Source organism: Stenella coeruleoalba (genome assembly GCF_951394435.1).
Source record: "Stenella coeruleoalba genome assembly, chromosome: 6".
Classification (NCBI taxonomy): Eukaryota; Metazoa; Chordata; class Mammalia; order Artiodactyla; family Delphinidae; genus Stenella; species Stenella coeruleoalba.
The window spans coordinates 95,378,884-95,394,489 of record NC_137151.1 but is presented as its reverse complement, the minus strand read 5'-3'; the positions used below and the strand labels follow the sequence as shown (position 1 = coordinate 95,394,489).

The 15,606-nt window shown below is 38.3% G+C and overlaps 1 protein-coding gene across 2 annotated transcripts in view; it reads left to right on the top strand.

The window, feature by feature from the left end:
- Positions 1-477: 477 nt before the first annotated feature.
- The window catches only part of ICA1L (islet cell autoantigen 1 like), a 63,946-nt gene continuing 48,817 nt past the window's right edge, over positions 478-15,606 (top strand). Inside the window, exon 1 of one of the 2 annotated variants that reach the window (XM_079924498.1) lies at positions 478-690. The gene's annotated coding sequence lies outside the window, so the exon portion shown is untranslated. The remainder of the gene's footprint in view (positions 691-15,606) is intronic. The other variant, XM_079924497.1, reaches the window with a different exon arrangement.

Genomic DNA, 15,606 nt, shown 5'->3' with positions numbered 1-15,606 from the left:
AACAGTTATTAACTTAATCCTCTTTAAACCTTTAAAATAAGTTACATACAGCACGTGAACTTTTGCCGCGTGCGGCCACTGGTGCTCAGAAGCGCCTGAGAGTTCAGGAATGACCGAGGCTCAGTAGCTTCCGTCCTCCGAGGGGTGGCAGCCCAGGGCCCGGCAGGTGCGGTGGGGCTGGGAGGAGGCGGGGGACCCGGGCTCCGGGCTCGGGACTCAGAAGAGGAGCCGAGAATTCCCCCCACTTCCCCACGCCTCGGACGTCTCCCACTCAGTACCTTATACCGATGTTCTGACCGGTTTGGTGTTTGTCATTAAATGAAGAGGAATTCGGGAAAGGAGGAACAGAGAGGGTCCCGGAGTTTCTTCAAGAACCGGCCGAGAGCCGTGGCTCCCGCGGGGTTACGCGAGAGCCTGAACGGAGTGAACGCGGACGCCGGGGCGGAGGCGCCGAGGGCAGCGCGGCTTTTGCGCTCGCCAAGCCGCGGGGTTTAAATCTCCCGCCTTCCGCAGCCGGAGCCCGACACCTCCACGCTCTGGTGCGGAGGGGCACCGGCTGCGGGTGCGGCTCGGCAGCGGCGCAGGGCTCGCGAGCGGCGGCAGCGGTAACGGGCGCCGGGACCGACCTCCAAGCTGCCGAACGCGACCCGAGGCGGCGGAGGACCGGCGCGTCGCGGCTCCGGCGTCGAGGTGAGTGTCTGCGGCCTCCTCTGGCCCCCTCTCTCCGGGCGGAGGAAGGGCCGCGCCCTCCCCGGCGGAGGCTGGGAGGCCAAACCCTTGGTTCCCATGGCGACGCCCCAAGGTGAAGGGGCGGCGGGAGGGGACCGCCACGCGCGCACGCGGTCTCTCGGGGCTTCTCGCCGGCCTTCACGGTTCCCTTAGGGACCCCGGCCCCTGCGGCCTCCGCTCCCGGACGAGGTCCTGTCCGAGCTCCTCCGGGCTTACCCTGGGCAGATCGGACCAAGAGTAGTTTTAGGCGTGGCAGCGTCCCCTCGGGCCGAAGGGAGATTCCACCCACGCTCGCCCCGGGTAGCGAGCGAACGAGCGCAGGGGCCTAAGGCTTGTTTGGGTGATTTCTCTCGAAGGTGCGGATCGCTTCCATTAGAAGCAGATGCTCACGGCCTTTAGGTGCTTTTCTGCTGACCTCCTTTTTATGTTGTGCTTATTTTCATGTTATTATTTTGTAATGGGAATGTCTTCCTTACAAACTAAATGGCTAGCAATGGGTAAAAACAAAACGCAAGTAAATGTGCGGTTTAAGACAAAGTGCAGAAGGCGCGAGCTCCCGAGGGGTTCCGCGCACAAATCTCGCTGCCTGAGGCCTTTATCCCAGCGCCACGCACCGGTCCGGCTCGTGGAAACTGGATCATCTGGTCAGATGCCCAAATGATGTCAGCTGTCAGATACCTGATGCTCTGAGAAAGATGGAGAGTGGAAAAAAAGTCCATCCTGGCAACTAACCCGCGATGCTGTGGATTTGCCAGTAGAGGGTGTGGGATTATTTTTCATGTAATAGATGATTTTGATGCACAGAGCATGAAAGCAATCATAAACTCTGGGTCACTGTGAAATAGCTTATTGGGAAGATAACGTTTATCCATCGTTTGGGGTTTTTTCTAAGTATTTATGTATTGATTTATTTGGTCACGACTCAGGCAACGTACTGTAAGGTGATATTACTTTAATTATCTTCACATCAATATTTATGGAGTAGCCACAGGTGCCCATCCTTTAGTAGGAGTTAATTATACATTTATTGGCCAAATAAACATCCAATAGTATGTATATATTTTTATATGACCAGCCTTTTTAGTCGTTTTATATTCGTTGTGTATGCCTAATGTACTCAGTATTCTTTGAAATTTCTGTTTATTTAATAGTGCAAAATGATTGTACATCTTGACATTAAAACAGTTATGTGCAAGACATTGTTCTAATTACCAGTAATTAACGTTAGAGTTAGGTGGTTGCTCAGAGATCAGCCAGTCCAAAGTGCAAAAACTACAAACATTAAGACTGGTGGAAAAACTAGGAAGCCATATTTTTATTAGAAATATTTATTATAAAAATAAAATTTATACCAATGACTGAACTAGGACAAAATATCAAAATACTAAATATCAGATATTAAACAGTATTGTTTTGTTCTACTGTGCTGTCAAACTTTATTTCATTGTGTGGTACATAAAAATTTTAATAAAATTTTTTTTCCCCTTTCCTTTATAGTTTACCTTTCTCAGTACTCACTGTGCCTCCTTTAAATTTTTATTATTTAACAACAACAGGTGGGGTGTGTGAAGGACTTTTCAGTATGTCTGTGACTGGAAAGATTTCCTCATGTGAACTGGCTTTTGTTCTTTAATAACATCCTTATTCCCCTTTTCCCTTGTTTGTTTTTCATTCATCTGTTAGGTTTCTTCCTTTTTTCTGAAGTCAGACTTTTCAAACTTCTTGCATCCAATATTCACCTTCTATGTAATTATTATGATTATTATTTTCCTATTGTAGACTCATTTGCAGATAACACTTTAGGTTTTAAAAGAATTTTTTTGTGTGGATTTAGTTTAGATTAAAAAAAAAACCAAAGCCCCAAAACTGAATTACCACAATAAATACAGTTACAACAGCCAACATTAACAACTGTTCACATTGTGTCATATTTCTTTCAAATATTTTTTAAATAAAGAAATAAAAGATTTCCAATAAAGCTAAAGTTGTTTTTGTATCATATGCATTCTCTTCCTGCCCACTATATATTGCACATTTATATTATTCTTTTTTTCTTAATCTTGCTAGAAGCATGTAAATTTTAGTAATTTTTTCAAATGAACCAACTGATTTTCTCTATTTGCTTGTTTTCTATTTCACTGGTTTCTACTCTTATTTTTATTATTTTGTTTCTTCTACTTTGGGTTTACTGTGCTCTTTTTCTAACTTCTTAAAGTGGAAGTATAAATAATTGATTTTGTACCTTTTTTACTTTCATATATTGATAGGTATTTAAAGCTATAAGTTTTCTTCTAAGCATGCTTTAGTTGCATCCCACAAATTTGGGTGTTTTCATTATCATTTAGCTTAAAATATTTTAAAATTTCTCTGTCACCTGTTATTTATTTAGATGTGTTACTTTACTTCCAAATATCTGGGAATTTTTTTTTTAAATAGATCACTGCTATTGATTTCTAAATTAGCGTTGTTGGTGTCAGAGGACATACTCTGCACTATTTCAAAACCTTTAAATTTATTGAGATTTTTTGTTTGTTTGTTTTCTGCCTATCCTAAGGTTTGTCTTGGTGAATGTTCCAGTTACCCTTGGGGAAAAAATTTGTATTCGGCTGGTGGTGGTGGTGGAGTGGTTTATATAAGTGTCAGTTAAGTCAAGTTGGTTGAAAGTGTTGTTCAGATCTTTTAAATCTCCACATGTTTTATGTCTCCTTATTCAGTCAGTTACTCTGGGGGGAGTGTTAAGTCTCTAATTATGATTGTAGATTTGTCTTTTTCTCCCTTTAGTTCTGTCAATTTTTTTTCTCATATTTCGTGGCTCTGTTATTAATTACATACATATTTAAGATTGCTATGTCTTTTTGATAAATTAACCCTTTTATTATTATGAAATGGTCATCTTACCTCTGAAAATACTTTTTACCTGGAAGCCTGTTTTGTCTGACATTAATATAAGCTTAATGTTTGTCTCATATCTTTTTATCCTTTTCCTTTTAACTCATCTGTATTTATGTTTAATGTGTGTTTCTTATAAACTACATATAGTTGGGTTGTACTACTTGTTATCTAGTCTTACAGTCTGCCTTTTAACAGTATTTATATCATCCACTTATGTTTTTGTAATTGTTTTCTGTGTTTGGATTAAGCACAAAATATTGGTGTTCTTTTTCTGTTTTCCTACTTACTCTTTGGTCCTCTTTCCTGCCTTCTTTCTGGTAAATTGAGTTTTTTTTTAATATATTCTACTTTTTCTCCTCTCTTGACTTTTTAGTTTTGCCTCTTTGTGTTATTTTTTTTTTATTGATTGTGCTAGAGATCACAATATGCATCTTGAATTTATAAAGCCTATTTTCAAATATATTCTAGTACTTCATGAACAATGTAAGAGTATTACAACTTAGACTTCCATTTATCATCTTTTTATCTTTTCTTCTGTTATACATTTTACTTCTACATATGCTTTATATTTTTTATTTTTAAAGAATCAATACTCTTTTAGTGAAATTTAAAGATGCACATGTATATTTTTGAAACTTTCTTTGTGTTTATCAGTATATATTTACCCTTTTTGATTTCTCTCTTGCTTCCTATAGAACTGAGTTTCTATATATTATCATTTTCCTTCACCCTAAAGAATATTTAGGATTTTTAGTAGTGTAGGTCTGCGTGGGACAAAGTCTTTCAGTTTTTATCTGTCTGAAATTTTATTTTCCTTTCATTTTTGAAGGATATTTTTATTGGGTATAGAATTCTTGGCCAACTTTTTTCAGGACTTAAAGATGTAGTTCACTTGTCTTTTGTCCTTTTTTTTTTTTTTTTTTTTTTTGTCAAGCAGTTTCCTTCTCTTCCTACTGTTCTGCCAAAGATGAAAGGAGTCATGAGTCCTAGGCAGGACTATTCACTTTCTGGATTTAAGTTCATTAGCTTTTTTTTTTTTGGCATCCTCAGCTCTCTGATTGGCTTTAAGAAAACACATAATTTTGTAGGTTATCTATCAATAGTTTATTCTCATTGTTAGGATGGGAGTTCTCTTAACTTTCTGAAGTAGAAGTGGAATACCAGTACAATACTGATTTAATTAATATTACTTAAAAATCCCTTTATTACTCTTATTTTCCAGATTTTTGAAAATTGGTGAGTTGTAGTGAGCAAGCACTTTCCTACATTACTGGTACTGGGCATAAAAATTGGTATAATCTCTATGGAGGACAATTTAGCAAAATGAGAACAATTTAAAATGCATAAACCCTTTGATTCAGCCCTTATGCTTCCAGGAATTTATTTTATAGGTATACTTGCATGTATTTAAATATATATATATATATATTTACTAATTTTAGCATGGTTTGAAATAATAAAATTCTGGAAGCAGTCTAAATATCCATCAATAATAGACCAGTCAAGTAGATTATTGTACATCCATACACATGGAATGTTATATATCCATTAAAATTGTATTTCAGCTACATAGAAAATTCCATGTTATATTCTTTTTCCCTTAGTACTGTACAGTCTCACTTTTATCCATTCTCTAATGTGGCTGAAGAGATGCCTGAGGCCAGAATAAACTATTTAATTTGTAGGTGGCCCTCTTTTTTTCTGTCTAGATGCTAGTAGCATTCTTTCTTTACCCTTAAAATTCAGCAACATTCCACAGCATGTCTTTTTTTTTTTTTTTTTTTTTTTTTTTTGCGGTATGTGGGCCTCTCACTGTTGTGGCCTCTCCTGCTGCGGAGCACAGGCTCCGGACACGCAGGCTCAACAGCCATGGCCCACAGGCCCAGCCGCTCCGCCGCATGTGGGATCCTCCCAGATAGGGGCACGAACCCGTGTCCCCTGCCTCGGCAGGCGGACCCCCAACCACTGTGCCACCAGGGAAGCCCCCCACAGCATGTCTTATTCTTGATCATTCTCTATTAATTTTTCTTGGAACACGGTGAACCCTTTCAATTTTCAGCTTTATCTTCTTGAATATTTTGGCTGTTCCATATGTCTGTCCCTCTCTAAGAATATTTCTTACGTTAGATCTCAATTGTTTATCTTCCAAATCCATACATCATATTGTTCCGTCCAACCACTTTGTTTGAATCTAACCACCTTTATCTTGTAATCTTCATTCTGAATGATTTTCCCAGGCTCATCATCTGTGTTATTCACTTAGTTTTCTGAAGTATCTATTCTACTTGGAATTGTTTCTAATGCAGTTTCAAGTTCTGTGGTATTTTTTTCCTCTTCTTTTTCTTTATATCTTTTGCTTCCTTCAGCTCTTTTTTAAAAATCTCTTTTATGGAATATTATTCCATTTATCTACAGGCAGAGCAGTTTTTCTTTAAACCTGTTTTATGAAGCAATTTTTCAAATTTATATATAATTTTCTCTTTCTCACGTTACGGTACCTCCTTTTCTTATAGTGCTACTTTTTCATGTTATTTATTTTTCATGTTATTTATTGTTGAAAGGAGTAGTTCTATTTTGCCCTACTTTTTGCCCAAGAGTAGTATAAGTAGTTTTATATAACCCTGTACCATGGAATAACTAGCCCTTGGAATAACTGCCTTAGAGGCTGAATAGGTAGGTGACTGGGTACATTATCTTGATCTCTTCTTTAACTGGCTTCTTGGTGACAGTTTTTGGGGTTTTTTTTTGCGGTACGCGGGCCTCTCACTGTTGTGGCCTCTTCCGTTGTGGAGCACAGGCTCCGGACGCACAGGCCCGGCGGCCATGGCTCACGGGCCTAGCCGCTCCGCGGCATGTGGGATCTTCCCGGACCGGGGCACGAACCCGTGTCCCCTGCATCGGCAGGCGGACTCTCAACCACTGCGCCACCAGGGAAGCCCTTGGTGACAGTTTTCATATGCTCTCTTGTAGCAGTTTCCCACAGCATATGTCAATCACTGGTTCCAGAGGCAGGTCAATGCTGATATATCTCTGATTTTTCTAGGGTACTTTTGTCTGCTATAGAAGGTTGACTACCAGCTTGTTGTTTCTGTTTCCCTACAGCCAGGCCTTGCCCCTTGGCAGGGAAAATTAAAACTATCCTGGCCATTCTAGGTTTTAGGGAGCCCAATACATAATACCTCTCACCTTTTTGTTCCCTCTTGAGATTGAAACCAATTCAGATGTAGTCAGAGACCTAGGCAAATGGAAATAAAATATCAGCTTTATTATTGAGAGAACTGTTAGAGGGTGTGTATCATGTCAATGGTCTTTTAATATTTCTGTCCCCTAGTCCAGACCTGGAAGAGCCCACTCAAGGGAAAGTTTGGGTCTTCATACTAGACACACTTACCTAAGACTTTTGCCTCACACTGATTAGGTCACAAGTGATGAGTAAAAGGTTAAAAAAGGGCTAAATTCACTAATTTTATGACTTGATACATTAGCTCTACCCAGTCAAGAAATGTGGACCAATGGTTAATTCACCCGTCAGGCTTCTCGCTGTAGGGGAGAAAGGGCAAGAGGCTGGGAATATTTATAGAAAATTTCTCCTCATAGAAACCAGAAGAGCTTAAAACGAAGCATTCCGCCCCTTAAACATAATGATCTCTTCTTCAGTAGTCTTCTTTGCTAGCCTGTGATAATATAGGCACCAAGTAAACTGCCTACCTCTTCCTTAAATCTGGCTGCTATGCCTTTAAGAATTCATGTTTTCAAGTTAATTAATTATTGGAATTGCTCTTCAGGACCTAATCTATTTGCCAAAACCGAATCTGCTTCAGACTAGATGAGATGCATGTCAAATTTGGTCATCCTCTTTGAATCTGATGCAAACTTCACTGTATCTGACATTTACTCATTGGCATCAGTGCTATGAGATGTGGCAATTTTTTCCCCATGGGGGACCTGATTTAATGAATAGAAGGTTTTATTTATTTATTTGTTTATATATTATTGAGATATAGTTGATATAGAATATTATATAAGTTACAGGTGTACAACAATTTTTAAAAGTTATACTCCACTTATAGTTATTATAAAACATTGGCTGTATTTCCTGTGTTGTACAATATATCCTTGTAGCTTATTTATTTTATAAATAAATATTATTTTATTTTATAAATAAATACCTCTTAATCTCCTACCCTTATTTTTCCCCTTTCCCCTTCCCTCTCTCTACTGGTAACCACTAGTTTGTTTTCTGTATCTGAGTCTGTTTCCTTTTTGTTATATTCACTAGTTTCTTTTATTTTAGATTCTACCTATAAGTGATATCATACAGTATTTGTCTTTCTCTGTCTGACTTATTTCACTTAGCATAATAACCTCCAAGTCCATCCATGTTGTTGCAAATGACAAATTTCGTTCTTTTTTGTGGCTGAGTAGTATTGTATTTATGTACACCACATTTTCTTTATCCATTTATCTGTTGATAGACACTTAGGTTGCTTCCATATCTTGGCAGTTGTAAGCAATGATGCTATGAATGTTGGAGGGTACATGTCTCTTTTCAGATAGTGTTTTTCTTTTTTTCTGATATATACACAGGAGTGAAATTGGGTCATATGGTAGTTCTATTTTTAGTTTTTTAAGAAACGTCCATACTGTTTCATAAAACAGAGGGAGAGAGACAGAGGGAGATTAGACACATACACAGAGGAGAAGGTGATGTGAAGACAGAGATTGGAGTTATGTTGTTATTAGCCAAGGACTGCCAGCAGCCATTAGAAGGTAGAAGAGGGAAGAAAGTATTCTTCCCTAGAGTCTCCCAGAAAGTACAGCCCTGCTAATACCTTGATTTAAGACTTCTGGCCTCAAGAACTGTGAGATAATAAATTTCTATCCTTTTAAACCACCAAGTTTGTGGTAATTTGTTACAGCAGCCATAGGAAATTAGTATATTGATCATACCACTACATTCTTTTATATTTTCTTATCTCTGTGGATTTTCATTTGTTCCACTGCTCTATGGTTCTGGTGCCAGTACCATTCTGTTTTAATTAGTAAGATTCACATTCAGGCTTATTTTTTCAAGATAATTGTCATTTTGTTAAAGTACATGTCCATTACCTTTAAAAGTCAAATATTAAAGGATTATAATGTTTAAAAGCAGTTCTTCCAATCCTGCTCCAGTTCCAATCTCCAGTGTCATGTACCTTCAACCCTTTTGTTTTCTCTGGTATTTTCTAAATCACATGTTTATATGCTATGTTTTGATTTATTAATTTAAAGCATTATCTACTAGGACTTAGCTCTCCTTCACCACCACAATCTAACCCCATATCACAATTTTTATTAAATCAAATAAGTGTTTATGTTACTGTGAACTAACAAGTATTTTTAAAATTTAGTCAAAAAAAGTATTACTGAGACTGATGTCAAAGAGCATACTGCCTATATTTTCTTCTGAAGTTTTATGGTTTCAGGGCTTATATTTAACTCTTTAAATTTATTTTTGTGTATCATTGAGAAAGTAGTCCAGTTTGATTCTTTTGCACATAACTGTCCAGTTTTCCTAGCACTATTTATTAATGAGCCTCTCTTTTCCCCAATCTATATTCTGCCTCCTTTGTCAGATTAATTGCTCATGTAAGTGTGGGTTCATTTCTGGGCTCTGTGTTCTGTTCCGTTGATCTATGTGTCTGTTTTAGTGCCAATACCATACTGCTTTGATGACTGTAGCTTTGTAGTTTAGTTTGAAATTAAGGTGCATGATACCCCCAACTTTGTTCTTCTTTCTCAAGATTGTTTTGGCTATTCAGGGTCTTTTGCGTTTACATACAAATTTTAGAATTATTCTAGTTCTGTGAAAAATACCATTGGTATTTTGTTAAGATTGCATTGAATCTGTAGATTTCCTTGAGTAGTATGGTCTTTTTAATAATATTAATTCTTCTAATCCATGAGCACGGTTTATCTTTCCATCTCTTTGGGAAGTCTTTGGTTACTTTCATCAGCATCTTACAGTTTTCTGAGTACCAGATTTTTACCTCCTTAATCAGATTCATTTCTATGTATTTTATTGTTTTTGATGTGATTGTAAATGGGATCATTTTCTTTCTTTTTTTTTTGGCTGCATCGGGTCTTAGTTGCAGCAGACAGGATCTTCATTGAGGTGTGTGGGATCTTTCGTTGCAGTGTGCAGGCTTCTCTCTAGTTGTGGCATGCGGGTTTTTTTCTCTCACTAATTGTTGTACACGGGCTCCAGGGCGCACAGGATCTGTAGTTGTGGCACATGGGCTCCAGAGCACATGGGCTCTGTAGTTTGTGGCACACTGAGGCATGCTAGTTCAGTACTTTTGGCGCGTGGGCTTAGTTGCCCCACGGCATGTGGGATCTTAGTTCCCTGACCAGGAATCGAACCCATGTCCCCTGCATTGGAAGGTGGATTCTTTACCACTGGACCACCAGGGAAGTCCCTAAATGGGATCATTTTCTTAATTTCTCTTTCAGATAGTTCTTTGTTAGTGTATAGAAATGCAACAGATTTCTGCATATTAATTTTGTATCCTGCGACTTTACCAAATTCATTAATGAGTTCTAATAGTTTTGTCATGGTATATTTAGGATTTTCTATATATCGTATCATCTTACCTGTAAACAGTGACAGTTTTTCTTCTTCCTTCCCAGGAATGATTTGGATTCCTTTTATTTATCTTTCTTCTCTGATTACTGTGGCCAGGACTTCCAATACTATGTTGGATAAAAGTGACAGGAGTGGGCATCCTTGTCTTGTTCCTGATCTTAGAGAAAATGCTTTCAGCTTTATAGGCACATGAAAAGATGTTCAACATCACTAATTATAGGGGAAATGCAAATCAAAGCCACAATGAGATATCACCTCAAAATAACAAGTGTTAGTGAGGATGTGGATAAAAGGGAACCCTTGTACACTGTTGGTGGGAATGTAAATTGGTGCAGCCACTATGGAAAACAGTATTAGGGACTTAGGTAATTCCTCAAAAAATTAAAAATAGAATTACCATATGATCTAGCAGTTCCACTCCTGGGTATTTATCTGAAAAAATGAAAACACTAATTCAAAAAGATATATGGACCCCTATGTTCATTGCAGCATTATTTACAATAGCCATGATCAGGAAGCAGCCTTAGTGCCCTTCAATAGATGAATGGATAAACAAGATGGTATACACACACACACACACACACACACACACACACACACACACACACACGCTGGAATATTACTCAGCCATAAAAAAGAATGAAATATTGCCATTTGCAAACATAACAAAACAGAAACAGAGTCATAGATACAGAGAAGAGGGGAGGGGTTTGGGCGGAGGAGAGATGAAGGAAGTGAGGAAGATTAAGGAGGTACAAATTTCCAGTTGCAAAATAAATGTCACAGGTATGAAATGTACAGTGTGGGGAATATAGTCAATAATTATGTAATGTCTTTGTATGGTGACAGACGATAACTAGATTTATCATGGTAATCATTTTGAAATGTATAGAAATAGCAAATCACAATGTGTGTAACATAGTGTTGTAGGTCAATTATACTTCAAAAGGAGACAAACTCGTAGAAAAAGAGATCAGATTTGTGGTTACCAGAGGTGGAGGGTGGGGAGAGAGAAGATGGATGAAGGCAGTCAAAAGGTACAAACTTCCAGTTATAAGATTAATAAGTACTAGTAATGTAGTGTACAACATGATAAATAAAATGAACACTGCTGTATGCTGTCTGAAAGTTGTTAAAGAGTAAATCCTAAAGAGTTCTCATCACCAGGAAAAAAGTCTTTTTCAGTTTCTTTAATTTGTCTCTATATGAGATGATGGATGATCGCTAAACTTGTGGTAGTTATTTCACGATATATGTAAGTAAAATCATGCTGTACACCTTAAACTTATTCAGTGCTGTGTGTCACATATATATGTCACATATATGTTTATATATATATAAAACTGGAAGAAAAAAAACCAACTTAGTTGGTTTAGTGCCCTATAACCATTCCTCCTTTTTTGAATATCATGTCCCTTCATTTTTATTGGAATTAATACTGGCTTTTTTTTTAACCTAATTTTCTGAATAACCATTGATTTTTTTTCCCCAATTGCTCTAACATTTCTACTATATGGCTATGAGTAATATGCTCAAACATATCAGTTATGTTTCCTAGTGATCTGCTTTCTAGAGTCACTTAATCTTCCTGCTTGAATTTGAGCTGCTTGTTCTGTGTAGCTGTCATCTTAGGCCTTCCCTTCATTGCTTTTCCAGATTTGATTTAGTTCTTCTCATCATGCATTGCTGCTTTTGAGAAATCTGCTCTTATTCTGACTCCCAATGCTTTGTATGTGATCTAATTTTTATCTCTTAGAACTTTCAGGATCTTTTTATCCCTGCTTTTCTGAAAGTTTACAGTGATGCATTTTGGAGCAAATCTCTTTTTGTATGGAGATTTGTGTCCTTCAGTTACAGGAAATTTTCTTCAATTATTTCTTCCCTTAGTCAATCTTTACAATACTCTTTAGACAAATATTAGACTTCCAGGACTGTCTTTAATTTCCTTAACTTTTTTTTTAAATGTATTTATTTATTTTTGGCTGCACTGGGTCTTCGTTGCTGCGCAGGGGCTTTTTCTAGTTGTGAAGAGCAGGGGCTACTCTTCGTTGTGGTGAGCAGGCTTCTCATTTCGGTGGCTTCTGTTGTTGCGGAGCACAGGCTCTAGGCGCGCGGGCTTCAGTAGTTGTGGTGCGTGGGCTTCAGTGGTTGTGGCTCGTGGGCTTTAGAACGCAGGCTCAGTAGTGGCGCACAGGATTAGTTGTTCCGCAGCATGTGGGATCTTCCCCGACCAGGGATGAAACCCGTGTCCCCTGCGTTGGCAGGCGGATTCTTAACCACTGCCCCACCAGGGAAGTCCCTAATTTTTTAAACTTTTTTATGGTTCTGCTTTCTGAGATATTTCTTATATTTTTCAACCCTTTTATTAATGTTTTAAAATTTTTGACTATTCTATTTTCTTCCCAATGATTCTTTTTTATTCCTTTATTATTCCTTTCTAAGTGATAGTCTGTTCATGGAAGCAGTAGCTTTACTTATCTCTCTGATAAGATAATATTTTATAAGACAATATTTGAGGGATATTAGTTAGAGAGTTATTTTTTGTTTTTTCTCTCTTGATGGAGAGTTTCCTCAGATATCTGGCTATCTTTGGCTGTCTATATTTAAGATTATAACAAAGCTAATTGGAAGCTTAGTATGTGGGAGTGAGCTTAGTATGTGGTGAGTTTCGCCCTAGGGTGAAAAGGCAAAGATCTGTCCTTTTAGAATGTCCAAATTAAGTACTCCTTTTCTCTGGAGCTTTTAATTTTTTTCAGAGAAAAGAATGTTCCCGTCTTCTCTGAGGAGTGGAGAGGTGTGTGTGTAGTGCTTTGCTACTGGTGAGCAAGGAAGGGGAAGAGAGCTTGAAATTCAGTGATTCGGCATGTAAACTTTCACTTAATCATTTTGTTTTCAGGCCAAGCCCTCTGCTGTGTTAGCTTGCCAAAGACCAGAGCTTTCCATGTTTAATTAATTCAGCTTCCATTTAGTGACATAGATTAAGGGGGCAGGGAGGTGCCTCAGGGTCCAGCCTGCTGTATACAGGCTTCAATGAATCCTCCTTCCACTTCTAAATGGTGAGTCTTCCAGATAATCTGCAGGGTAATTGACTCATTCCTCATTAGCATTCCTCTGTTAGTTGCTTAGGATACTACTTTCTCTGCCTTCTTCTAAAAATTTATTGAAATCTCTCATATGCTCTAGTCACTATGCTTATTTTCTCTATGCTTATCAGTTAATAGATAACTTTTTTGTTTTGTACCTTCACTGTTATTTTAGTGGGTTTGGGAAGGGAACACAGGTAAGTGCATGTAGTCAATCTGCATTTTTGACAGGGCACCCTTGTAATATATTTTAATACCTGAAAGGGCAAGTTCTTTCAAGTTTTTCTCAGTATTGAGTTTTAAAATTATGTCAGTCAAATAAAAAAAGTTTAGGGTTTTAAAGTTTTACATCCTATGCTTTCTTGTTTATTGAGAGGCTGTATGTAATAATGTATTATACTTATATACAACTTTATATTTTTAAAAGCAATTTTGGGGCTTCCCTTGTGGCGCAGTGGTTGAGAGTCCACCTACTGATTCAGGGGACACGGGTTTCGTGCCCCGGTTCGGGAAGATCCCACATGCCGCGGAGCGGCTGGGCCCGTGAGCCATGGCCGCTGAGCCTGCGCGTCCGGAGCCTGTGCTCCGCAACGGGAGAGGCCACAACAGTGAGAGGCCCGCGAACCGCAAAGAAAAAAAAAATCACTGGTAAAAGCAATTTTTTATGTGTTATCCCATTTGAGCTTCATTTTATGAGAGGTTCTGCAGTTGGGAACATTGAGCATAGCAGAGGATTGGGAGAGGTGTTGGCCTGAAATTTGCAATAAAGTTGGGAATATAATACTCAAGTTTTATAAGCAGTTAGCTTTAATATCATTAAAAAAATTTTTTTTAATTAATTTATTTTTGGCTGCGTTGGGTCTTTGTTGCTGTGCGGGCTTTCTCTAGTTGCAGCGACTGGGGGCTACTCTTCGTTGAGGTGTGAGGGCTCTCATTGCAGTGGCTTCTCTTGTGGAGCACGGGCTCTAGGCGCACGGGCTTCAGTAGTTGCAGTACGCGGACTCAGTAGTTGTGGCACACGGGCTTAGTTGCACCGAGGCACATGGGATCTTCCTGGACCAGGGCTCGAACCCATGTCCCCTGCATTGGCAGGCGGATTCTTAACCACTGTGCCACCAGGGAAGTCCTAATATCGTTTTAACAGAAGAACTTAGTGTGATACCTGATAATTAGGAAACTAATATTGTATGTTTCAGTTAACTCACTATAAGACAGAAGATAACTTTAATCATACTTTCCTCACCTTCAAAATGCAAAAGAACACTGCTTCTGGAGTCAAAGTCTTAGATGTGTGCTAAGTATCAATATGTTCTTAATGTATGTGTATCCTTGAGAAAGTTCCCTTAATTTCACAATGCCTCGGTGATCTCCTTTACAAAACCGGAATAATAAAATCTGCCATTTCTAGTTGTCAGGGTTGTCATGAAGATTGAAGGAGATAAAATGTATGAAAATGTTTTAAAAATTGTCAAGAGTTCTACAAGTATAATGATTACTATTTTAGTCAGTAGTAATACCAAGATCATCAGGAACTTTTAAATATCTTAAGACCCCTCTAAGACTTTACCTTTTACATAATTTTGAATTATTTTTGAAAAACAATTAAGCTCTAGTCATGTTATAAGAATATTAGGTGGACATTGTATCCTCTCTGTGGGCAACTTACTTTCTTAGTATGGGATTTTGGGGTGTATGATTGAATGGCTGTAAGTAATTACCATATTCTTTCTGTTTTAGATAAAGACAGGTCTGCATCTAATTTCCTCATTCAGTGTCTTATTGGTGTTATGATTGCAGTGTCAAGTGTAGCACCCAGAACAAAGCTGGCATTTAATATGTGTATGAAACTGACTTCCTTATTGGGACTCTTTGGAAATTTCAGCTAATTATAGTTCTGCCTACTTCTGTTGTCTCAGAGTATTTGTAAATTTCAACTGCCCTAGTCCGGTTTTAGTCTCTCAGTAACCAAACCCACATTTGGCTAAACAACAGTTAAGCTCACCTATCTGAAAGGATTCGTATTTATAACCTGATGCAATTCTAGTCTAATATTAAAGCTGGTACTTTATATCCTTTAGGAAAGTTCGAGGGGCGATTCTCAATCTGTGACTTAAAAGTTTGTCTTTCATATCAGTAATCCCTAATGATTCCAGTAGGCTTCAGTTTGTCTCCATCTGTGCCAGGGGACATACAAATCACCCTGTAACATAATCTACTCATTGATTTGCCAGAGCCAAAAGCTATTCCTGAATTAATGGACAATTGATGAAAGATTAG